The 25,786-nt window shown below is 46.9% G+C and overlaps 1 protein-coding gene across 12 annotated transcripts in view; it reads right to left on the bottom strand.

The window, feature by feature from the left end:
* The window catches only part of TEX2 (testis expressed 2), a 111,211-nt gene extending 97,890 nt beyond the window's left edge, over positions 1 to 13,321 (bottom strand). For 5 of the 12 annotated variants that reach the window (XR_011523298.1, XR_011523300.1, XM_070561619.1 and 2 more), the window contains exon 1: positions 13,168 to 13,308. The gene's annotated coding sequence lies outside the window, so the exon portion shown is untranslated. Of the gene's footprint in view, positions 1 to 11,339; positions 11,401 to 12,481; positions 13,084 to 13,167 lie in introns of those variants that run through there. The other 7 variants (XM_070561611.1, XM_070561620.1, XM_070561616.1 and 4 more) reach the window with 5 other exon arrangements.
* Positions 13,322 to 25,786: the final 12,465 nt, after the last annotated feature.

Here is a 25,786-nt window from a genome sequence, read left to right as displayed (position 1 = left end):
GAAAGAAAGAGGGGCCGGCCCCGTGGCCGAGTGGTTAAGTTCGCCCACTCCGCTGTGACAGCCCAGCGTTTCGCCGATTCGGATCCTGGGCACGGACGTGGCACTGCTCATCAGGCCATGTTGGGGGGGGGGGGGCGTCTCACATGCCACGACTATAAGGACCTGCAACTTAGATATACAACTGTGTTCCAGGGGATTTGGGGAGATAACGCAGAAAAAAGAAAGAAAGAGAAAAGAAAAACTAACACGCTGACTTATAAGCTATTAATCTGGGAGAAAATAATCTAATTAACCACTTTATAATTAAGAATGTATGATGTCTAGGGTCTGGCCCCGTGGCCGAGTGGTTAGGTTCGTGCCCTCCGCTCCAGGCGGCCCAGTGTTTCGTTGGTTCGAACCCTGGGCGCGTACATGGCACTGCTCATCAGGCCACGCTGAGGCGGCGTCCCACATGCCACAACTAGAAGGACCCACAACGAAGAATATACAACTATGTACAGGGGGGCTTTGGGGAGAAAAAGGAAGAAAATAAAATCTTTTAAAAAAAAAAGAATGTATGATGTCTAATGTTATTCAAGGGGTTAGAATACTTGCTTTAAGATTCTTCACAGAGCCTTCTTCAAAAGGAATGGCAAAGTGGGTAAGGACTCCACTTAAGAAATTCACAGAAGACTGACTTTCACTACAAGAGTCTGGACCTGCCCAGTGACAGTCCCCAGGCACAGCTACTGTCTTCTGAGCAGCATCATCTGCTGAATGCTCAAGGGATCGCTGGATAACCAACCCATATTAACTCAATGTGGGGATAACCTATTTGATATGTGCTTTCTCAAGCCTCAAAGAATTTGGCTTGAAATCATCACAGCGGTCGGATGAGGGGTTCGGAAGCCAGTTTCCGGAGTTCCTGCTTGTGTCCCTTAACAAGGGAGACTCCCTCCCTTAACAAAAGCATCACACTTTTGAGAGATACTGATGCACACCCTACAACATCAGGCAAGAATAAGAACTGACAGGGCTAAACCAGGTACCTGCTCCTGCCTGACTGTTGCAAAAACAGAAAACCGATAACCTCTCATTCCCACTTCAAATACCAATTTGGGCACCTGTATAAACGAACTCCTAAAATAGAAAAACGTGGCAAAAATTCACCTTTTTTCCTTAGCTTGAGCACCCATCTCACTCAACATTAACCAATACAATGCCCACCAGTTCTGTCCTTACTCAGCACAATGGTGGATGAGGTTTGGGTACCCCACTGTGGCACAGTGGGAGGGAGCCCAGGAGGAGCAGGAGAGTGCTTCTGGGAGAGGAAATTGAAGTTAATGGGTCAACTCTGACACACAACACAAAATCACTACAATTCTTATCAGGCCGCCATAGAGCGAGGTTTTAGAAATAGTTAAAGCTGTAATTTCTGGAAGACTTCCTCTAAGCTGTGGGTCAAAAATATATACACATATTTTAAACATGTTTTTACATTTTATTTTTTGAGATCAACACTCCAGCATTATAAATTCATATAGTTGGAAGGATCTCTTGATCAATCGCCCCAGAAAATTCTGGGCCCTATGCTTGCTACCTTTGCTGCCAAAACAACTCTATCACTAATTCAGAAACTGAAGATATGTTTTTTCCTTCTATAAGATTTTCATACCACAAATCAGACCTCATGAAACAAATTCACTTCAGGCTATTACGCCTCTGACAACACCGCTCTCGATCACAGTCAAGCCTTAAGACAAAAGCTAGGCTGACCAAATGAGTTTGGTCTTGGCTCAGAGCATGATCAATAGTCATTTCTGTTGGGAGCTTTAGCCTTAAAAAAAAATTAATGTTCCTGCTTTACTATTAAGCTACCCCATCAGGATCGAATACCACTCATCATATCCCCCACAGACATGAGCCTACCCTGGGAAATTAAAACAAAAGCAGCTCCTTTCCCATGGGTTTTCTCCTACTCTTATTTTCCACTTCAATTCTGCCTCTGAACCTAGCCAGGGCAAGCAGCTCCATTTTCCCTGAGGACAGCGCCCCTCAGATTTCCTACTACAGGTACCGGAGTTTCTGCTCTTCACTCTGTAGGGAGTAAGCAGGATGGGAAACCGAGGAGCCGCATCAAATTTTAGTCACCACTGTGGGCTAATGTTCAAGAGGTCACTGGTGACAGGCATCTGGACATTGAGAAAACCAAGATGGCTCCTGTTCCAGCTTAGGTGAGGAGCACTTTTACCAAAGGAAACAACAAAATAGGTAGGAGATGCTCAACCCAATGACTGTCATGGTTAAGAGCAGGTGCTGTGGAGCCAGCCTGACTAACCCCGAGCTCTGTGATTATTTCTGGGCTGCAGTCACAGGCTCCCTTGCCCTCTGGATGGCTTTACCCCATCCACACTGTCAACCGGCTTTTAATTATTTGTTATCATTAGGTCCAAGCAGCACCCACCACTCCAACACACACACGCATGCACACACACACACTTTTCTCTCTACCTGCTTTGAGAGGCAAAATTATCAGCAAGGTAGGGTTAAAATCTACCATATAGTCCACTTTTAATAGAATTCACCTTATATAAACATCTGCTTGGTCTATTACACAAGCCAGGGGGCCCGTTTTAAAATCTGTCTACGGAAAAAAAATCATTGCTCCCTCAGTCCAGCAGTCTCACAATGACATAACCTGCCCCTGCTCTTTCCATCATAATTGAAATGTTTTCCATCAGCTGTCCATGATCAAGGCACAAAGAGGGAATCTCTCACAGGGTTTTCTTTCTGCGCCAGGCATGTCCATACAATTTTGCTCTCTTCCAATCTGACCTACCACCAGATCATATTTACCTGGCTATGCTGTTAAGGTTTCTAGTGCATGGAGGCCTTAGCTGCTCACCCTCAGGCATGAGTTTACAGATCCCTGAGCCCCTCCCTCAGTGGTGTTCTCACTTAAGAGTTCCTGGGCACCACTACAGTGCCTACACAGCTGCTAAGTCACACAGGTCTCTACATTATCTGGCTCTGCAATTTTCCTGTATACTTTTCTCTTCTGTCTCCTTAATATTCAGTTTAAAGCCTTCTTAATCAGACTTGCAAGTCCCCAGAAAACACATCATTCTGGTTTTCATGAAATACCTCCCCGTTGGTTATCAGAAGCCCTGGTCTAGGGAACCACTCCCTTCCTTCCAAAAAACAATAAAAAAAATATTACCTAGGAAACCGGCTAGTGACACCCCACATCAGTTTTCTCTTTCAGAATCACAATCACAGAAGTTGTAGAAGAACCTTAACCACCATATCCACCTCAAGTCCTTTCATTTGCTATTTATTTATTTATTTATTTTTGAGGAAGATTAGCCCTGAGCTAACTACTGCCAGTCCTCCTCTTTTTGCTGAGGAAGCCTGGCCCTGAGCTAACATCGTGGCCATCTTCCTCTACTTTATATGTGGGACGCCTACCACAGCATAGCGTGCCAAGTGGTGCCATGTCCGCACCAGGGATCCGAACCGGCGAACCCCGGGCTGCCGAGAAGCTGAACGTCCGAACTTAACCGTTGCGCCACCGGGCCGGCCCCTCATTTGCTATTTAGAACTTCAAAGTTCCCAGTGAAGATCCAGGTGTCTCCTATGAATCCCACCCACATGACAGGTGGAGCACTGACACGCTCCTCCCCTCACCTGAAGTCGGTCTCAGGAAGAGAGCAAGTCTCCCCCATCTGCTGGGTCAGGTCCAAACAAAGCTGCCTCTGTTCTCCCGACAGGGAACCTCCCAACAGCAAGAAGCCTCTTCTCCCCTCAAGATGCAACCAGAATTCCCTCCTACTGCTGTCTAGAGCCCTCCTTAGGGCGCAGTTGGCATCATTTTTGAGTAGTACTAGTGGGTCTTGACAAATACCTGCCGAACACCCCCCCAGGTAGAGTACTCCGGTTTGCTGATGGGAGTAAGGGCAGTAGGTAAGAGGAAGGAAAGAGATACAAATATGAGCAGGGCAGCATCCCCACCTCTAGAAAGACAGGAAGACTACTACATCCCCGACTGCGGGCTGCATATGGAAGACTCCAACCTTGAGGTCTCAAATTGGAGCACCACGCTATTGATGACATACTCAGTGAGAGTGTTGCCTCCTGAGGCTGGAACAGGAAGCCCGTCTAGACAAGAGGGCCACCCTTGCAACTCGGCAGCCAAATGCTTTTCAAGTCTGGGTCAAGGGCATAGACCATGCTTCTTTTGTAAGCCAGCTCGCTACCCGCTGGACAGCTCCAACGATGGCTTCCCCAAGGACTCTTTTTTCCCCCCTCTATTTCCCTTCCTGGCTTATTCTACTCTCAAAACTATTCAATCCCTCCAATAAACCCAAGTTCTAAAAAGCATCCCTCAAGTTTCCTGTTGTTTTCTACGTGCTTGCGTTCATTCACCACTCAACAAACATTTGAGAAGCTCATGCGATGGGTCAGATACTGTGCTAGGTACTGGGTATACAACGGTGAGAAAATCTGACAAGGTCTCTGCCCTCCTGGAGGAAGGGGAAAAGCAGATGTCCACTAAAGAATATGTCATAAGAAAACAGTGAGAAGTGCTATAAAGGAGAAGAGAAAAAAGGGGTGAGGTGAGGGGGCAGAGCTGTTTCCTGAAGAGGGAGCAGGTGGTTCACCTCCTGAAAGGCCCAGCTCCCTTTCAGCTGGGAAAAGAAAGGTGCCTGGAAGATAATAAACCAGGAAGAGAAAGGCATGGGTCCAGGCTGAAGCAGAAGAAAGGAGGGGCGAGAGCACACAGCACTTTTCAGAACAGGTTCAGAAATGCATCTTATCCTAGGAGCAACAAGAAGCCCTCACAGGGTTTTGAGCAAGGACGTCACGTAATCATGTTAGGAATTTTTTAAACCACTCTGATTGCACTGGGGTGAATAGATTAGAAAGGAGTAGAAGCAGATTTGGGGAGAGCAGTGAGGCTGTGACTGCTGTGTTCCAAGCAAAAAGATGGTCATTTGGACTAGAGTGGTGGCAGTGAATTAGGAAAGAGACCATTCAAGAGATGCTTGCAGATAAAAGCCAACAGCACTTGGTAAAGGACTAGATGAAAGCCAGCTTGCATCTGCAGTGAAGAGAAATGTCAACTACCTCTGGCAGAAAACCTTGGCTGTGCATACTCTGCAGGTCACTGGTATTACACTTCCCTTGGCACCTATTTTTCATAATTTCCAGATAAATTAAAGCCATTCTCCTCATTTGCTCTTAAAACTATTCCTGAAAACTGTCATCCATTTTTGAGACATATTTATCAAGCATCTACTATATGGTGGGGACAAAGAGGTGACCAAGACAGCCCAGGCCCTTGTCATGTCTCTTCTGAGCCTCTGTATCCTCCTGAAGCAAACACAACTCCCAAGACTGGGGTCATCCTACTTGCTGAAACCTTCATATGAGTCACTTAACAGACTCGTCTCTACCTCTTAGAGACAATCCACACTGCAACAAGCAGCACAAGCACTTTCCACTGGGAGATTCACTCCTCATTTCATAAGATCCTCAGCCCCAAGAGACAACAGGGCATCAAATCTAACCTCTCCAAGTCTTTGAACCACTAAAATCTTGGCCTTATTTACTCAGTTCTTTTTTTTTTTTTTTTTGAGGAAGATTAGCCCTGAGCTAACATCTGTGGCCAATCCTCCTCTTTTTGCTGAGGAAGACTGGCCCTGCGCTAACATCCGTGCCCATCTTCCTCTGCTTCTATATGTGGGATGCCTATCACAGCACGGCTTGCCAAGAGGTGCCATGTCCACATCCGGGATCCGAACTGGCGAACCCCGGGCTGCTGAAGTGGAACATGCAAACTTAACCGCTGCGCCACCAGGCCAGCCCCTAAGGTTCATAGTATTTTACTGAACATCCCAAGCCAGGCCAAAGAACCAAAGGCAGTGACTCCTTTTATGAAGTTCTCCCCCATTCGATCCCAGGGTGTGGCTCTTTCTCTGGATGAGAAAACACCACAGCAAATCTCGTCGGCACTGGGGTTCAGGCAGGTACTGCACACAGCAGCTCCGAGCGGTCATGTTTGATCACCTGGTAATAAGGCCACTGGCCTCTGCCTCCTCTTATCAGAAAAAAAGCTAAAAATCGACCTCCCATATCAAGACACTAAAGCAGACAACTGCAGGAAGGAGCAGAGGAACAAGTGCTTCCAGTCCACCCCTGCTTCAAGCGGAGCAGTGCACCCACGGCAGAGGCTCCCACAGGTAGGGCCAAGGCAACAAGGCAAGTGCGCCCCAGGTCCAAGTGCTAAATGGTTAGCACACTACAGACCATCCAACACCAAGCTACCTCAGAATGCCTCCAGTGGACATGCATATTCGCCATCCCAGGATTACCTTCAGCCCTAAGGTTACTTTACACGTGGAATGGTGCAAAATGTTGACCAAGAACAGAAGCTCATCCACTCCAGGTCAAGTTCCCCACGGCATGAGAGTCAGCAAACCCCTACCCACAGCCCTTCCTGTACATGCCAGGCACTGTCTCAGGACGTTCCTGACATTAGCACAAGCAGTCCTCACAGCCACCTGGAGGTGGGAAACTGAGGCACCAAGAAGTTAAGAAATTCCTAAGGCCCCTCAAGCAGTGTCTGGCTCCTGAGCCCTGGCTCTTCACCTCTACACTGCACTGATCTCTCCGTGACATGCCAGCCTTTCCCATCTTCACCCCTCCTTGCTGCAGCCACACTTTCCACATGTTGCTCCCTCTCTTGACACGCTCTTCCCAACATACCCAGTTGCTGGCTCCCTCCCTTTATTCCTTCTCAGTGCTCTGTTCTCTTCCTTCAATGGACGATTTCACATTTATCCCAACTTAATATATAACATGCGTAAGTCTGTTGACTTGTTTATTGTCTAGACTAGATAATGTGCTATGTACCAACAGGGACCACATCTATTTTGCTCCCCAATGGATTTCCAATGCCAAGCACAATAGATGGCTCAGTAGACGCTCAAACACTTGAATGACTGATAATCAATGTCCAGTCAGTCCTTTCATTGGAAACTTTTTTAAATTCTCTATTTTAAGCACTAAATGACAAACGTAACCACCTTTAGGAACGCTGCTTAAAAGACAACATTAGATGTAAGAAAGGACTTAAAATTGAATAAGAGAACAGGCCAGCTTACATCAGCTTTAAGAAACCAAAGAGAAATGAAACTTATAAAAGGCATATTGTGATTCTGAAAGGTTATCTGCAGGAGCAATCCAAGGCTTGGGTTTAAATCTCAAATCCTAAATAAGCTTATGACTGAAGAACACTCCTCTTGCCCAGTGCTGTTCTCAACTGTTAGGATAAGCTGGGGAGGCACTCAAGTGCTTCCAATAATCTTATTAGCAGAAAGCCCTTGAACCAATATCCAGGCAAACCCAACAGACAAAGGTCCCCTGGCTGTTTCAAAGCCCACCCATGTTTCCCATCCCACCAGCTTCCACATGGAAAGGTTATTCTTCTCTCAACAATCCCACTTATGCTCACAGTGACCTCGCCTATGGCTTCTGTTAACCAAAGAAAAATCTTTCATTTCAAGGACTTAATGAAGTCTTCCGCAACTTCCATAGGGGTTCTTCTTTAGGTTTAACAAAGTTCTCCCAACATACAGCAGATGTCTTGAACAAGAACTCAGAATTTAAACAGGTGTCAGTACACAATAAAAGACTAGACGTTTATGATCTCAAAGCAGAGGGAATCTTACTTCTTAAACTGGGAAAGCTTCCAGGGCACAGGGTTTGAGAGGATTCCAAGATGAGAAAGGGTCCACCTGGAACAACCAGAGAACTCGTACTGGGGAACAACATAAGCCTGAGTTCTAGTCCCAATAAGCCCTTGTCCTTGCTGTGTGATCACGGACAAGTTACTTCTCCGAACTTCAGTTCCTTTATCTTAAAATAAGATTGATAACAGTATCTACTACTCATAGGGCGATGTGAGGTTTAAAAATAGCTACAGTGCCTGGCACACAGCAATTTTCCACAAATAATAGTTACTCATATTGTTATCACCTGCCTGTTGTTTTCTGCTTTACAAAGCACTATCGCAAACACCCAAGAGAGACTTCAGGAGTCCTGAATGAAGTCATTTCCTTTCAATCATTTAACTTCTCAGATCCTTCGATTCATAAACTCACATAATCTATGACACTGTGATGGAAGGAGTGGAGGGAGGAGACTAAGAAATCAGGTCTTCATTTTGGAAAAGAGATCCTCAAGGCCCAGAGTGGTGAAATCATGTGCCCAACAATAAACATAATAACAGGATAAACCCCCAGGATAAACAGGATAACAGGTGAAACTCCCAGGACTGGAAGCAGGCCTCTTGACGCCAACTGCAGTGCTCTCTCTGCCTCACCCATTGCTAGTAATGGGCTTCTGTACTTTCATGACCTCCTAGCATTCCTCTGATTAATGGTGTCTCACAGATATTTCATGCAATAAGCATCATAAGCAGTTTGGAAAGGGGCAACACAGAATCTTGTATATAACCTTGAAGTGCTTTAAAATTCACATGTAAGAGTATTCACTTCAGCACGGGTTTCCAATCTTCTTATAATGATATTTATTTTTAACTTGGGATTTAAAGTTAACTAAGACTTAATGAACAGGCAGGACAAAGGGAGCTGTCTATCCATGGCTCGTTAGCTCCTGAAGTTAATGCTTCTCACAGGGACAAGAGTCAGCCAAAGGACAGAGCTCCAGACAAATTAGAAAATGTTGCTCCTGCGCACAGATCATGGATTACTGCCTGGGCTCCAAGTAGCAAATCTTATCAGATGCTCCCCAGCTTTACCCTATAGCCACCAACCAGTTAACCATATATTCTGTCATTTGACAGCATCAACTGTTATTGGGTGCTCACTATGTGCGAGGCACATAGTGACTCATGCAATCCTCACAACTATCTATAAAGAATGTATTACCATAGTTCACCTAATCTAAGACCCCACTGACTGGAAAACATCCCTTTATTTTATGCACAAAAAAAGGAAGTCACTGCCAACTACAACTGTATGCCCCCATAGATTATAAGATACTTTTTTTCTAGAAATGTTAAGATGAGACAAATTGTACTGTCAGCACTGTTGAAATGTGTCCCATTTTATGGATAAAGAAACTGAGGTATAGAGAGAAAAAATAATTTGCCAAGGTCATAGAGCTCGTAAGTGAAAGCCCTGGGATATAGACTTGGTAAGTCTGGACACCTTTTCACAGCAGTAAACTTAAATTTCCCGACAGCCACGTGAATTACCCAAAAATGCACCAGGCAGAGAGGCAGGACATGGGGTGCTAATTCTTGCTCCACCTTGAGCATATTAACTGTAGCAATTCTCTGAACATCTCTGAACGTGACCTTTCACACGTCCAAAGAAGGCACTGTGCAAGACTACCTCTAATAAATTGCCTTTCCTCTTTTTGAGAAAAGCAACACAGTACAATGGAAAAAGCATGTTTTGGAATCGGAGAGTCCTAGATTGAAATTCTTGCTCCGTCATCTAACCAACTTATCACCCTGAGCATGAATTATCTGAGCCTTAGTTTCCTCTTCTATAAAATGAGGCTACCACCACCATCTAGCTCCCATAGACTAGAGCTGCTCACAGACTGCAGAGGATACACACACAAAAGGAGAAAGCAGTACATGGCACAGTTGTAAGTCAACTCTCTTTTCTATACTACCTGCCTTCTGCTCTAGGACAGAATCAAAAAACAAACACTCCCTGTGACCTCAACAATTCCCAATGGGGACCCTCAGGAGAGAATAAGGATCAGACAGGAGAGAGCAGACCCTGAGGGATACTCAGGCAAAGAAAATGAACTGGAAGCACCTGGAGGACAGGAAGAGTGTTTGTTTAATGAATTCCCCAACTTCTGAATAAATGAATTGATAAAGGGAGAAAAAGAAAGAAGAGGAACTTAAGTCCATCAAAAGATACTGATGAACAGGGAACTGGCCCCATGGCCGAGTTTTTAAGTTCCCGCGTTCTGCTTCAGCAGCCCAGGGTTTCACTGGTTCGGATCCTGAGCACGGACATGGCACCGCTCATCAGGCCACACTGAGGTGGCGTCCCTCATGCCACAACCAGAAGGACTCACAACTAAAAATACACAACTATGTACTGGGGGGCTTGGGAGAAAAAGGAAAAATAAAATCTTTAAAAAAAAAAAGATACCGATGAACAGATATGAGGTCGAAGATAGTTTTATACCAAACCTGACACAGAAAACCAGTCTGTGAAGATGCAGTTTGATACCAGAAGTGACCTACAGGGTTAAGAATTTCCTGGTTGTGGGGCTAGCCCAGTGAGGCAGCAGTTAAGTATGCACATTCCACTTTGGCGGCCTGGGGTTTGCCAGTTTAGATCCCAGGTGCGGACCTACACACTGCTTGTAGAGCCATGCTGTGGCAGGCATCCCATATGTGAAGTGGAGGAAGATGGGCACGGATGTTAGTTCAGGGCCAGTCTTCCTCAGCAAAAAGAGGATTGGCAGGAGATGTTAGTTCAAGGCTAATCATCCTCAAAAAAAACCAAAATCATAAGAATTTCCTGGTTGCTCTGTTTCATTCTTATATTAAGTAATATTCCATGCATTTCTCCCTTTCTTTCCTCAAGAGCTTCAGAAAATCCTCAGAAGATGAGAGTTTTTGACTTGAAGGAAGGCAAAATAAGGCATTCAAACTTTCGATCTGTTTTTTTCCTCCTTGGTACCCATAATGGTATGCAGTTTCTGGCACATGGCTGACTCTCAATGACAATTAGTCAAATTAATATTTTTGAATTATGTGTAATTTCTTTTTGACCAAAACTCCAAAACATCCTATATATTTATTCTACCTAAAAGGCCTAATCTTTCCTGCTTCTTCTCCAGAAGCATTCTAAAAACAGAATCTCAGGGAGGCCCGGTGGCACAGCGGTTGAGTGCACACGTTCCGCTTCGGTGGCCCAGGGTTCTCCGGTTTGGATCCCGGGTGCGGACATGGCACCGCTTGGCACGCCATGCTGTGGTAGGCGTCCCACGTACAAAGGAAAGGAAGATGGGCACAGATGTTAGCTCAGGGCCAGGCTTCCTCAGCAAAAAGAGGAGGACTGGCAGTAGTTAGCTCAGGGCTAATCTTCCTCAAAAAAATAAAAAGTAAAAAATAATCTCTAATAACAAACAACACGCTTGGTATATGCTACGTCTCCAATCCTCTCGCACGGTAACATTCTACTCGCTTTTCAAACCTCCAACAAGGCCCAGTACACTCAACCCAGCCAAACTCCTGCACATTCTCTTCCTTCTTGTCTGTCCCAGCCCTTGGGTTACTGGTCAGCTGTCTCACTTACCAGCATCTTCAGATCTGAATCAGTTTGTTAATCTCCTTCCTCTCAGGCACAGCACCTTTTCCTGGAGGTAGACGGGCAGGCAAGCTGAGTTCACCCAGAGCACCCCCACACTCTCCCTTCAAGCCTTCACTCAACTCTCTGAGAGGCCCATGTGCAATAAAGAACTAGATGGCAAAAATCCCACTCTATCCCCATCGCCTCAGGAGGCTCACCTGTTTTCCATAAGTTTAAACCAACTACAAACTTTTGGAAGAATTTGAAAGAATACTGAAATAGTTTAAGGGTTGGGTAAAAAGAGCTAACAGAAATGGTGGTTTTGCTCTTCCAATACCTCCTGTGCGATAAGATTCACTGTGTCATCGGGCTCTGAACCCACAAAACTGGACTCCTCAAACACTCCATATTCCTGAGTTCAAGGACCATTTGCCCCTCTGTTTCTCCTTATTGGTTTCCATAAAAAGGCATTCGTTGGGGCTGGCCCCGTGGCCGAGTGGTTAAGTTCGCGCGCTCCGCTGCAGGCGGCCCAGTGTTTCGTTGGTTCGAATCCTGGGTGCGGACATGGCACTGCTCGTCAGACCACGCTGGGGCGGCGTCCCACATGCCACAACTAAAAGAACCCACAATGAAGAATATACAACTATGTACCGGGGGGCTTTGGGGAGAAAAAGGAAAAAAATAAAATCTTAAAAAAAAAAAAAAAAAAGGCATTCGTTGTTTCCCTTCCAGTTTATATCTGGTTCCTGAAAGGACTCCTTTAAATCTTTTGATGAAATCATCAAAACATGCCAAGTCTGTTCCTTTCAGTTCTCGTGCAGAGCAGCCATGGCGTTAAGACCTAGGACTTCCAACATGAATATGGCACCACTCCTGCCTTCAAGGGACCCACACTTTTCCCGCAGCTCTAAAAAAGTACGTCCTCCCTGTGCAGTGTCTGTAAAACGTAGTGACAAAGTACTTCTTAGCTTTGGAGAAAGAACGAGAACGGAAACAGACTTTGCCCTTACATTTGATGCCCTGCAACCATAACAGTAGTTTAACCATGACTCGGGGGCTGTTTTCCAAAAATCATTTTCCAAAGGGGGAAACCCCCCAACTCCCACGTCAGCCGTGCGTGCAGGGCAACTGAAATCAGCTGTTCGTACCTTCTCCCGGTCCCACATTCGTGTGCTCACCAGCAGCCACACACTCCACCATCACACCCGCGCTCCCGGCAGGGCACCTGGCGTTAGGCCTTAGCCTAATGTCACTTGAAAACCTCCCGATCCCCAGGTTTCGGCACGCCGTCGCCCCCTAAGACACGCAAACCACCCCATGGCCGCCGCGATTTCCAGGAGTTGGAGACAAACAACCCGAGGCGCAGACCGCCTCTGACAGATCCGCGTAAAAGTGCGGTTCCCGACTTGCGAGCCTTTCGAGACGTGCGCGAGGGGGGCGGGAGGAACCCGGGGCCCCATTCATGGAATTACGAGCTGTTTTGCCCTAGTTGGCGTGTGGACGGTCCTCCCTGCCCGGGCCGAGGGCCGAGCCCCAAGCCCCGAGCCCGCGGACCGCAGGTGGGGAGGGGACGCGCCGGCGGGCACCTCGGGCCGGGGTCAAGCCCAGACCGCCCCCACACGGCCTCACGAAAGCAGGGCTGGCCCGGGGTGTCGCGAGGGGGCGTCCAGTCAACACCCAGGCTGTGACAGCGGGGCGGGGCCCTGGGAGCCGGACCCCGCGCTCCGCCGCGCCAACGGCCGCCGTCCCCGGGACCCGAGGGGTCGGGCCCCTAGCCCGGGCCTTCTCCGCAGGCGTTCCCCCTACCGCCCCGCCCGGCGCCGGGCGCGCTCACCCCGGATCCGCTGGCTGCCTCATTGTATTGCGCCGTGGCCCGTGCTCCGCGGCCGCCGCGGCTCCGGCTCCGGCTCCGGCTCGGGCTCCGGCTGCCGTCCAGCCGCCCGCCCCCGGGCACCGGCCGCCCCGCCCCGTCGGCGGACCCGCCCCGCGCCCGCGGCCGCCGCCGCCAACCAGAGGGCGACGGGGGTGGGGCAGGCCGCGCGCCAGGCCCGGCCAATCCAGCCCCTACCCGTGCGCCGAGGAGCGGCCGCGGAAATGGGTGGGCGATTGGTCAGGTCTGTTAAAGGGGCCGCCGCCCACCGGGCTGGGGAGAGGCGGGCCGTAGGATTACCTGGAAGGGTCCCGGGTGGGAGGGCTGAGTTTCTCTTCTCTTCCAACCTGGCTGCAGCTTTTTCCCCAGCTCTTTGCCCTTATAAATATCCTCTTCCTGCAGTCTAGCAACAAGTGAAGATGGAACTTGCCGCTTTCAGAGGGAGAAACTGAGGCTCCAAGAACTCGGGGTCTCCTGCTGAGCAAATTCGCTCGAATTTGGGTCTTAGAGGGTCATGAGACATACCTATCCCCGTACAATCCCAGAAAGTGGCTGAAAAAGGCACATTCTCAGCCTCACCCTGGAGGATGTTAATATGCAGATTCCTAGGTCCCACCCCAGAGCCTCTAATTCCCTACGTCTGGAATGGGACTGGGGAAAATATACATTTCTCAACACCCCTCCCCCGAGATGATTCTGATGTAGGTGGTACGAGAGCCAGACTCAGGTGCATATTGCGAGTCCATCATTGTAATGAAATGCAAATTCAACTGCCAAAAATAAAGCTAAACTCTTTTTTATCTTCAGAATCAGTAATATGGTTGGGAGACTTGCTGCTTGAGCGGAGGTCGCCTACTGAGAAACTCCGTAACAGTTTCCTGAGTGCCCCTTACTAAGAACTGAATTTGAAGCGCACTGGACTGAGCTGAAGCAACAAGGCAGTCTTGTTCTCTGACTTGTGAGAGAATGGTTAAACATCTTAATGGCAAACACACCCTTCATCACTGCCATCACCAGGCCCAGTCATAACCCTGGGAGGGTGCCTGGCCCTTCTGGAGCTTCATTCCAATGCCATCAAGCCCTGCCTACCCACGCCACATTCTCTCCCCATCCTAGTGTCCCAGACACACATCTGACCTAGAAATCACTGCCTTCAAATTGAAGGTCATGGAGCTGGCCAGGTGGCGCAGCAGTTAAGTGCGCATGTTCTGCTTCCACGACTGAAGGTTTGCCCGTTCAGATCCTGGGTGCAGACATGGCACTGCTTGGTAAGCCATGCCGTGGCAGGTGTCCCACATATAAAGTAGAGGAAGATGGGCAGGAACGTTAGCTCAGGGCCAGTCTTCCTCAGCAAAAAGAGGAGGATTGGCAGCAGATTTTCGCTCAGGGCTAATCTTCCAAAAAAAAATTGAAGGTCAGCCCCCTTCCACCCAGACCCCTCTTTTGAGGAGCAAATGGCCTCCACAGAACAATCCTTTTTTGGCTGTGATATCTGATGGGTGCTATGTTTGCCAAAAACAGGCTCCGCACACAGATTGATCAGACTCATCAGGGTTAAATCTCTGGGTTGCACAAATTACTGCCCGGGATCACCATTTGCCTTCCCTTGGCCTTCCCAAAGGAAAAGGAGCGCTTGTCTCAACAGGAGAGGGCTCCTGTTGTCGATATCTGAAAATGTGCAACAAGGGCAGTTATCAATAGAGAAACAGCTCAAAGATCTTCTCAGCTACATTTTAAACCCCCCCACCTGGGGCTGCACCATGGGGGAGCATGGACCTGCACTACTGCAAGAGTCCTTGGAAGCTGGGAGTGTACATCTCAGAGTGGCCGCCACCCTCCTTGTCCATGCCAAGCTCTACCTATATATTAGATTAATTAATACATTATCAGTCTGACCTCAAACTAAAGGCCAATGAGATCCAGCATGAACACTTAGAAGGATCCCTTCTTTTAAAAGTATGGAATTTGGATGCTTTGAAAAATAAATGAACATATAATAAAATAATATTAACGCTTCTACCTATTAAGAGATTACTATGTGCCAGATACGCTGTCAAGGCCTTTGCACATATTAATTCATTGAAACTTTACAATAACCCTTAGTGGTAGATATGATTATTTTCTCGATTTTACAGATGCAGAAACTGAAACTCACAAAGGATTGCTGATATGTCCAAGATCACAAGACTAGCTAAAGAAAGTGCCAGCATTCATGACTCTAATGACCAGGCTTCTCCTAACTGCTCTGCTCCACTGCCTGCCAAAATGCCCTTGCTTGCTGCCAGGAACAGGATGGATAACTTCAAAAGGCAAAAGAAGCAAATATCACTAAATCTTCACCAAAAGAGTATAATATAGGAGCACTGCCTTGGAGTTTAAATTCCATTGCTCCAACTTACCATCTATTTGACCTTGAACAAGTTATATAATTAAATCTCTTTGAGCCTCAGATTGCTCATCTGTAAAATGGGATAATAACAAATTCTGCCGCCTTGGGCTCGTATGAAAACTAAATCCCATAAAGAATATATATGAATATATATATATATGTATATATACATACATACATACTTTGAACTTACAAATAAAAAGAGTGATTTTAGAGCTTGGCATCCTTGACTCACTATGGCCACATATGGCAAAGGTCTGGGATTGTGATGCTAAATTCAGATATCAAGCAAAATTCCTTACTTTGTCCCCTGAATGGCTGCTCTATAGGTACAGCATATACAAAGTGAACTAAATTTCTGCACTTACAGTAGAGGTAGAAGTCAGAGAAATTCAAGCCCAAGTTATTACTCTGTCACCTGTCTCCCTTCCCCCAACCATCACCATAGTCTCTCTCACTACCCAGGCTTCAGTTAAGCCTACATAGGTTCTGGTATACCTGAATTATTCCCTATTATGACATTTCAAAATAATCCCTATTTTCTCCTAGAATGCTAAACCAAAAAATGCTCTAAGATTTTTTTTTTTAAAAGATTTTATTTTTTCCTTTTTCTCCCAAAGCCCCCCCGGTACATAGTTGTATATTCTTCGTTGTGGGTCCTTCTAGTTGTGGCATGTGGGACGCTGCCTCAGCATGGTTTGATGAGCAGTGCCATGTCCGCGCCCAGGATTCGAACCAACGAAACACTGGGCCGCCTGCAGCGGAGCACGCAAACTTAACCACTCAGCCATGGGGGCGGCCCCACTCTAAGATTTTTAATTCAGTTTTTTGACACTGCATTGCACTTTTGGGGGAGAAATGGTTACGAAGTACTCAAAAACAAAAAGTTGATCCACTTGTACGTCAAAAAAAAGGTTAGGGATCCATTGTGCCACAGCTGCACCTTTAACGAGCAATGAAGGAGAACTCAGTAAGTACCAAGTGGTGTGCTGAGTGCTGGGTATGGAGATGAAGGTTCTTGTAACAAAGGGTAAAAAAAAAGTGGACTTTTGGCACTGGATGTAGTAGAGAAAGACAAGCTGCTAGACCACTATAGGCTTCCATGAAGGGAAGCCCAGGAGCTTTGGGGCACAGAATAGGCACTTATAACCCCTGGGGAACTCCAATAATGCCTCAGGGTAGCCAGATGAAGGCTATTAAGAAGAGAAATCAGAAGGGTGATAAAAATCCAAGTAAGAGTGTTGTCACCAAAGGAGAAGAGACTGGAGAAGGAGGGAGTGGTCAACAGCAACACATACCTCAGAAGGGTCAAGTTAGAAGAGGTCTGAACAGTATACCTTGGGAGTTGGAAATTAGAAGGTTATTGGGGTCACTGACAAAAGCAGTGTAGGTGGGTCTGGAAATGCTCCCCAGAGCTGGGCTGAGAAGAGCTTTAAAAAGAGAATGAAGGGGCTGGGCAGGAGAGGACCACTGGGGCAGAGTACCAGAAAGCCCAGGGAGACAAGGGAATTACCCTGGGGCAGAAGAGAGTCTGCCCTCCCATTGCCATAAGCTGGAGGCAGATGAGAATGGGTGTGGGTGCAGATGCATTCATAGGTGGAGCAGGAAGTGGAGGAAATTCCTGCCTGCAGGCCTCTTTTTAGCTCTAAAAGTCTTCAGAGTCCTCTCAGAGTGGGAGGTGGTGACAGGGCCTTCGAGGGAAACAGTGAAGAACTGGAAGGGCCCCTGAGAGGAATGAAAGAGGGAGCTATGAGGCTGAGAGGGAGCATTCTGGGCAGCCATGAGGACCCATGCATTTGAGGCACCTGCAGGACTGCCGAGTGGGATAGATGGTTATCAGGGGCTGGGAGCTGGGCCCAGGTGTGGAGAATCCAGAGTCAGGAATTTCCATGGTCAGGAACAGGAGGAACACAGAACAGTTTGGGTACTGACAACAGGGTGGTTGAAGTGATGGATCATGGGTTCTATTGTTGGATGGAAATAGAAGGAAATCCAAGGAAGAGGGGATGAATAGGAGGAAATATGTGGAGGCAGGAGAGAGGCAAAGAACCAGACTTTGTGTCCATTTAGAGTGGGGTGGAGGAGGTGACGTTTTCACAGGAGAACAATTCAGAGCGATGAGAAGCTCAGGTGTGGTCACAGAATTGGAGTTTCTGAAGATGCTCAACACCTGGTTTTTCCCCTCCCCAGGCTCCTTATGGAGAATCATCAGAGACTGTATAGCTTCCAGCACTTTCTGTTCACTCTGCATCACCACTGGGGTGACTCTCTGAGATGATAGGGATAGCGAAAGCATCATTCTCATCTAGTTTTCCTTCTAAAATAAAAACCTGTCAATAATCAGGACTCCCGCCATCATGGAGACAGGAGCACCTGTGCCAGGTGCTACTGGAGGGAAGTCTTCAGGGGCTTTAGAGATGCCTCAGCCAGTGGGTTGATGCTCCTGTGAACTCCTGGCCATAATGGAGCAGCAAATGGCAGGGTGATGTCCATTATTTACTTTGCTAGTTAGCACATGAGACGCAAGGTTATTAAATATAAATGTCTCAATTCTCTGTCATTTCAAGGGCCATTGGGGGAATGGTGGCTTCTAATTGATATGGAGCAGAACCAGAGCGGAATTTCTAGGGAGAAAGACTGACATTTCCCTCCCTTTCCCCACTTACTCTGTGCCTTGCCTCTCAGGGGCCCTCCCAATGCTCCGCACAGAGAATGAATACACACACAGCTGTTACTCCCTCACTTTTCCTATGGCCTTGACATCACCGGCCATCCTTGCCACCATCCAAGCACCAGGCCTTCTGCTCCACCCCAGCACCGGAGATTCAATCTCCAGCTTTCCCGGAATCACCCTGGAGCACAATTCTAACTCCAGGGATGGAGGGTCAGCAGTGCAGCCAACGAGTGCTGGCCTCTGCCCTACATCTTGCATTCCCACCAGAACACATCGCCCCATAAGTAGCAGCAGTGGGAGGGCTCAGCTAGCCATTTAACTGCATGATCATCCACCTAAACATAAAGGAAGGTTAGTTTGGGTTTTTTTTCATCGTGAAAAGGTGATTTATATTTCCTGATTTAGAGTAGCTAGAAATGGGTGGGAAATGTCAGCTCCCAAACAGGTTGTTAAACTGGATTGTAAATGGAAATAGTGGAATTGCTAGCCTTTGCCATTTCCATGTGGCTATTCTACTCAGCACCTATGCCATTCAGAAGACAAACATGGTCTATATTTGAGTGAGAGCTTAGGCAAAGAAAATGTTTGAATCTGTTTTGGCCAGGGTTCCCCGGATTGCAGAGCTTGAGACAAAAGCTCACATGCAGGTACATTACTGGGGACCGTGAGCCCAGGGAGTATACTTGAGGCTCAGGGACTGAAGTGAAAATGTAGGCAGAGGTGTTTGATCATGTGTTATTGGGGTGGCCGCGTTCCTGGCTGCTTGATTTGGAGGGACTGAGAAGCCCTATGAAAAACATCTCAGGACCCACCATCTGGGATGTTTAGAAAGCAGAAGCCACTTATCCAATGTCTTCTGCCCCGGTTGGTGAAAGGCTCTGCACAGGGGCCTGAGCCCTGCTTCCAGGATGCACTGACCTGGCACCAAGTGGTGTTGACAGAGATGCCCTGGGCAGGGGCTGAGAGGTACGAGCTGTGGGCCCGAGGTAAGACACTGTCAGATTGCACCTGCTGGAAGCTGGTAGGAGTATTCACAGAATTGGATGCTACAGTAGTGGCTGGAAGATCTCAACTGGTACATAAGAGGTTTCTGATACAGAGTCCATTTCCAGTAAGAGGGACTTTGCACTATCCCCATCTTAAATAGCTGCCATCTTAAATTAGGATGGAGGGATATAAGATTTCAAATGTCGGGGCCAGCCCTGTGGCCAAGTGGTTAAGTTCCCAAGCTCTGCTTCGGCAGCCCAGGGTTTCACTGGTTCCAATCCTGGGCGCAGACATGGCACCAGTCATCAGGCCGTGCTGAGGCGGCATCCCACATGCCACAACTAGAAGGACCCACAACTAAAAATAAACAACTATGTACTGGGGAGCTTTGGGGAGAAAAAGGAAAAATAAAATCTTTAAAAAAAAAAGATTTCAAATGTCTTTTAATATTCTTATAATGTTCTTTTTAGGGAAGTAGCATTATGCTAATGACTTTGGGGTTGTTTGGACCTGGGTTCAGGTTTTGCCTCTGTCATTTCTGAGCCATGAGACTTTGGAGAAGATATTGAACCTCCTTGAGCCCCTGTTTCCTCATCTGTAAATTGGAGATAGCCACATTTTATGTTATTGTGAAGATTAACTGTATGTATAAACACTTAATACAGCATCTTTACGTAATAGGTGCCCAATTAATGGAAGCTGTTGTTTTTTACTCTATGGAAAATTTCTGGCCACAGAATGTAATGCATGCAGGAAGACAATGGGGTGATATGCTTAAGCCTCAAAAATAGAAGGAAAAAAAGATATCACATGGTTGTAGGAATCCAAAAAAGACTTCTAATCCTCCAAACAACCAAATAGCTTCTATGTACTGTGACTACGTATTTTGGAGTTTCCAGAGAAGCATCAATTTGAAGTATGCTCTCTTGTCCCAGTACATAAACTCATTGGACAGGCAGCCACCTTGATGGTGGACTAGAAAACAGCATTATAGATATGAAGAAGGGGAAACATCAGCCCTCTAGTTTCCTTTGCTCTGCCCACCCCAGGAGTGTGGGAAACATAGCTCTTCTTTCTGAGGAGGTTCTTCCTCCCACACCACAGCTGAGGGGGGCAGGCGGGGGGGGGGGGGGGCAGCATTGTTTGCACAGGTGAGCTCATTAACAGCCATGTGACTTTCAGAAGAACCAGACACTCTAAGCACAATGAAGCCACACAGCAGAGGAGGAACCAAAATCCAGAGGTGGAGGGCTCCTCCCCCCACCCTCCCAGCTCCTCTCCCAGACCCGTGGGGCCCCTTTCCTGCTGGGCCTGTGCAATCCACCATAGCAGGAAATGGTTTGGGTTTTTCTGTTATGAAAGTGATAGAAGCTCAGGTTAGAGTATTAAAAAAAACACAGAAACGTAGAAGAGGAAGAAAAAAACTCACTTATTTTCTTACCACTTACTAACAATTGTCAACATTTTGTTTGCATTTCCTTCTGTTCTTTTTAAAAGCATAGTTTGTTTTACATAGCTACTATTTTACCCTATATGCAATTTTGTATTCCCTATTTAAAATTTAATATTGTAACATAATGAGCAGCAGTACAGGATAAGGGAAAGAAGGGCTTGGCTTAGAGTCAGAAGGGTCTGAGTATTAATCACAGCTCCATCACTTACAATATGACTTTGGGCATATAATTTACTTTTTCTGAGCCTCAGGTTTGTCATCTGTATAATAAGATGATAGACATTCCTTCTCTGCCACTAGTTTTCTGTGTGGTAGCCAGCCTCCAAGATGGTCCCAGAGGTCCTCACTTCTTAGTCATTCATACCCTCTCATAGTCTCCTTCCACTGTGAATCAGGGCTAGTCTATGTGACAAAAAAAGTGTGGCAGAGGTGATGAAGTCTGACTTGTGAGGCTAGCCCATAAAGGGCATTGAGGCTTCTGCCTGGGTCTCTTGGATCACTCGCTGTGGGGGAACCAGCCACCATGTCATGAGGACACTCAAGCAGCCTGTGGAGAAGCCCAGGTACAGAAGAGCTGAGTCCTCTTCCAACAGCAAGCATCAGTTAGCCAATTATATGAGGGAGCCACCTTGGAAATGGATCCTCCAGTCCCAGTCAAGACTTCAGATGAGTGCAGCTCTGGTTGACATTTTGTCTGCATCTCATGAGATATCTATCCTAAGCCAGAACCGCCCAGCAAAACTGCTCCATAATGCCTGACTAGTCCACAGAAACTGGGAGATAAATATTTATCATCATTTTAAACTATTAAGTTTTGGGATTATTGCTTATGTAGCAGTAGATAACTGATACACTCTGTGACTGGCTTTGACCAACAGAGTGCAGCAGCAGTGGCATTCTGGGACTTCTGAGCCCAGGCCTTAAGAGGACTGACAGATTCTACTTCCTGGCTCTTGGAAATTGGCCACCATACTTTGAGAAGCCCAACCCACGTAGAGAAGCCCTATAGAAGAGAACTGAGGCATGCCAGGTAAAACACCCAGCCAACAGTCAGCCCCAACTGCCATCTCTGTGGGTGAGCATCTTGGAGGTTCCAGCTGAGTCTTGCTCCAGATGACCACAGCCTTAGCCATTACCACATGGAGCAAAACAGCCACACAGCTGAGCTCAGTCAACCCACAGATCTGTGAGAAATAATAAAATGGCCGTTGTTTTAAGCTTCTGAGTTTTGCGATGATGTATCATGCAGCAATATTTAACCAAAACACTGGCTCTGCATGTGGCACATAATTGGCTCTTGAGAACTGTCAGGTAAATAAACGGATGACCTTTGTTGGGCTTCAGTTTCCTTTTCTATAAAATCACAGAGGTTAGGCCATTCCATGCCTTACATTCTGCAAGTTTCCATATCTACTGCTTTATGGTGCTTACTTGGCTTCCTGCCACATGGCCTTACTTCACCTTGTAGGAAGACTCCAGCGTCTGTAGCATCTCTGTTCCTCTCTCCTATGCAAGTTCCTTCTTTCTTTCTGGGGTACACACACACTCCAGGTCCCTGGTCCTCTTGAAGCTCTCCTGGTGATTTCAATCATGGGGCTGTGTAACTTGACAAGAGGAGATTAGCAGGCTCACCTTAAAGGTAGCACCTGCTGCATTCAGCCAGAGGAAGGTGGGAACACTCCCAACAGGTCCCTGGGACATACGAGCAAAGAGCAGAACAAACGCAGACTATGTTTTCCATCTACCCTTCCTCAAGACCGTGTGGTTTTTTGGCTAGAAAATGATTGGCCTCTTTCACAGTATCCAGGGCCCTGGCTGTTTCCCAAAGTAGTGACAGTCTCTGCTTCTGAGAACCGATGCTCAGCTTCTGGTTTATTAGGTTCCCTTGTTTGCCACAGAGGCACCACAATTTTATTAGAGTGCCTACAGACATTTGAGGTTGTAGATCTCTATCACTCCCGTAAAAAAAAAAAAACCAAAAAAACAAATTAAGAGGTTGGAGAAGTCAAGTAGCTGGCCTGAGGTCACAAAGCAAACCCAGTTTACTGGTGGAATTGGAATTACCTCCCACTCATTTTCTAATCCCCCACCCCAACCTCCGACACCCACCTTGTCACTCACATCACTCTGAGCAATCATGGTGTGACCTGTATAGATGATTATTCAGAAGAGCAATTGTCCTTTCCTGACTATAAGTCATCCCTAAATCATTGTCATTGTCATCATAATTAGTAAGGCCTCTCCCATTAAGCTACGAACTTGTCTGTACCGGACTTTAGAAAGTCACTCAGTTTCCTGAGGCTGGGGTTGGGGGAACCATCATGTTGTTCATCTATCCAGCCAGAAAATACTGATTGAGCACCTACTGTCTTCTGGGTGCTCTGCAAGGTGCTAGAGACACAGCAGGGAACAAAACCCAGGCCCTGCCTGCAAGGAGCTTGCAATCTAGTGCCAAAGCCTTTCCTCCTCTTTGTGCAAATTAGGGTGTCACATACTCAGGCCCAGCTCATGGTATAGTTTTCATACATTTCAAAGCAGAGGAGGAAACACAGGGCCTCCCACTTATGCTCTAGCCTTACGCAATGGCCTGCTTGGTCTCTTGTGGATGCCTGATCATCATCTCATGTTAAAATGCTTCAGAGCTCTTGGTCTCTGCCCACCCCCACCTTAGTCAATGGCATGTTGCCAACCAACATACTTGCTCAAGAACAATGAGTTATTCTTGATTTCATCCTTTCCTTGTCACATCCAATCCATGAGCAAGTCCTGGTTTGGGCACATCCAAACTCTCAAATTTGTCTGCTTCTCTTCGTCTCCATGGCCACTATCAGCTCTTACCCGAACCCTATGCTTTTATCCTCACTCAGAGCTTCCACTTTAAATCAATAGTCACAGACCTCAAATGGGCACTCAACGCTGGCCAACAAGCACACATTTCCTCGGTAAGTTCACTTTCCCACTCTCTGAGACAACTATGATTGTTCTCTCTTCAGATGCCCAACACCTCCTTCCCCCCTCAGCTACTGACCTCATCTCATCCTTCCCCGGAAATACAGGCCCAGCCAGACGGGAACCCGCCATCCCCTCAGCACCAGGTCTACCTGTGGCACTTGCATGCATGCCACTGCTCTCTGTCCTTCATCCTATCCAAGGCCTAAACCCGCTGGCTTCCTGGGAGTTTACTCCTGCAATCATCCTCCCTCTTTTTCCTGCACAATCAATTTCTTCCTCTCTACTGGATCATTCCCATCAATATCCACCTCCTTCTCAGACCTCTTCACCTTTACCAGACTCTTTCTCCTCTAAAGATGAAATCAAGCCCTGTCTCCCTGGCGACACATTTCCTTTGCCCCTGGCTTATAAATGAGAGTGACCAACATCTCTCAGGTGTTGTTTATCTCCTTTGTGACACTTATCAAAAGAGTGATTCAAGTAATTATTAGCATCTCTGCCCCTGGACCGGGCGCTCCAGGAGAACAGGGACTGGATCTTGTGCCTCCCTCTTTCTGCAAGACCAGGCCCATCGTAGGCCCTCAAGAAACACTCATTATGAAGGAAGATGTCCACTAAGAAACAGTGAAGGGTTTCTCTGAGCCTGTTGGACCCAAGGAAACACCTCTCGACTCTTTATCTTGGCCCTTACAGACACATGCTCTATCCAGCTAGAATTTGGAAAAGTCCTGTCTGACTCCAGCCTTGTCTACTAGAAGGAAAGACAGAAAAAGTTCCCGCAAGCTGAGCTGAGATATTTTTAGGCTAAAAGCCACTGGGATGAGCCAGAGTGCTTGTTCTCACTCTACAGTGGTGTGACAGACATTTCTTTCTATGCCTCAGAAGCCTCAAACTGACGAGTTCTATCGAGGGTACAGAGCAGCACCACGAGAAAAATGAGGCACAAACCCTTTAGTCTGAATCTTTAGGATGGAATTTCTAAGGCCTGGGGAAAAGTACAAAGATCCTTGCCATATATAGTGGGAGGAAGACGATGACTCCATGACTTTATATCCAACATCCGCTGAACTCAATACAACCCTGCAGTAGCAGTATTTGTTTAAGGGAATGACCTCCCTCTGCCTTAAAAGATTTTATTTCCTAAATCACATGGAATATATAAGGAGAGGTAGAAATTCCTGTTTCTGTGGCCAAGTCCGGGGGAAAAAAAGAGGGGGGAGGGTACGCTAAATTTTGCTTTCCCTTAATGACTCTTGAGGACTGAAGAACCAAGACCTGCAGAGAGGGGTACCGCATTGTTCGCTGTCTTTCCTCATCCTCCTCTTTTGAGTCTACGCTGCTGGGGATGAGTTGCACTGAGCAAGGCCTTGTGACAGGCCCAAGCCTGGCTGCTGACGCTGGCAGTGTTGGCCAGGTGAGGCCTGTGTGCCCCGGGGAAAGAATGTGGCAGGGTGGATAGAAGGTGCCAGCACACAGGAGGAAGTGGGGGGGAGGGAAGGAATGTGAGTAAAACTATGCAGGTGTGTGTGTGTGCACAGTGACCTGAGGGATAGCTCTCTTTCCTTTGAAGCTGTGTCCCCCGTCCCCAGACCCCAGGGGACGGTCTCCAAATGCTCAGTGCTCACCTGTGTCCACGAAACACAAATCATTTCACCTTTTAAATTTAAAATGATAGACAAGTTTCTCCCCTATGAAGGAGAACACTGGACGCTTCCAGAAATCTGACAAATCCTGCCCCAAACTATGGCTGGGAAGTGTGTGCAGGAAATTGTCACGAGAGCATTGATTATAATTCAGAAGAGGATTCTCAGAAGTTTAAAAAACGAGGACCAGATCTCTAAGACCCTTTCCAGCTCTATAATCCTATTAAAAAAGAAATAAAAGTCTTAGCAAAATGAAATCAATTGATATGTTTTTGTTTTAGGGAGACCTTAACTCTTATTTGATGGAGAGAAGGAGTTGAGCAAAACTGTTCTAGAAATCTACCCCCTTTTTCTGCCTTTCTCGCTAATTAGGAAGACTAAGCATTATGGGGCTGGTTTCTCTTACAGATTACAAGATTATTTTATAGACATATTTTAAACTTTTTATCATAGAAATTTTCAAACAGGGGCCGGCCTGGTGGCAC

The sequence above is a fragment of the Equus przewalskii genome, chromosome 10 (assembly GCF_037783145.1).
Source record: "Equus przewalskii isolate Varuska chromosome 10, EquPr2, whole genome shotgun sequence".
Taxonomy (NCBI): domain Eukaryota; kingdom Metazoa; phylum Chordata; class Mammalia; order Perissodactyla; family Equidae; genus Equus; species Equus przewalskii.
The sequence above is the reverse complement of the archived record's forward strand: the minus strand, read 5'-3'. Positions and strand labels throughout refer to the sequence as shown.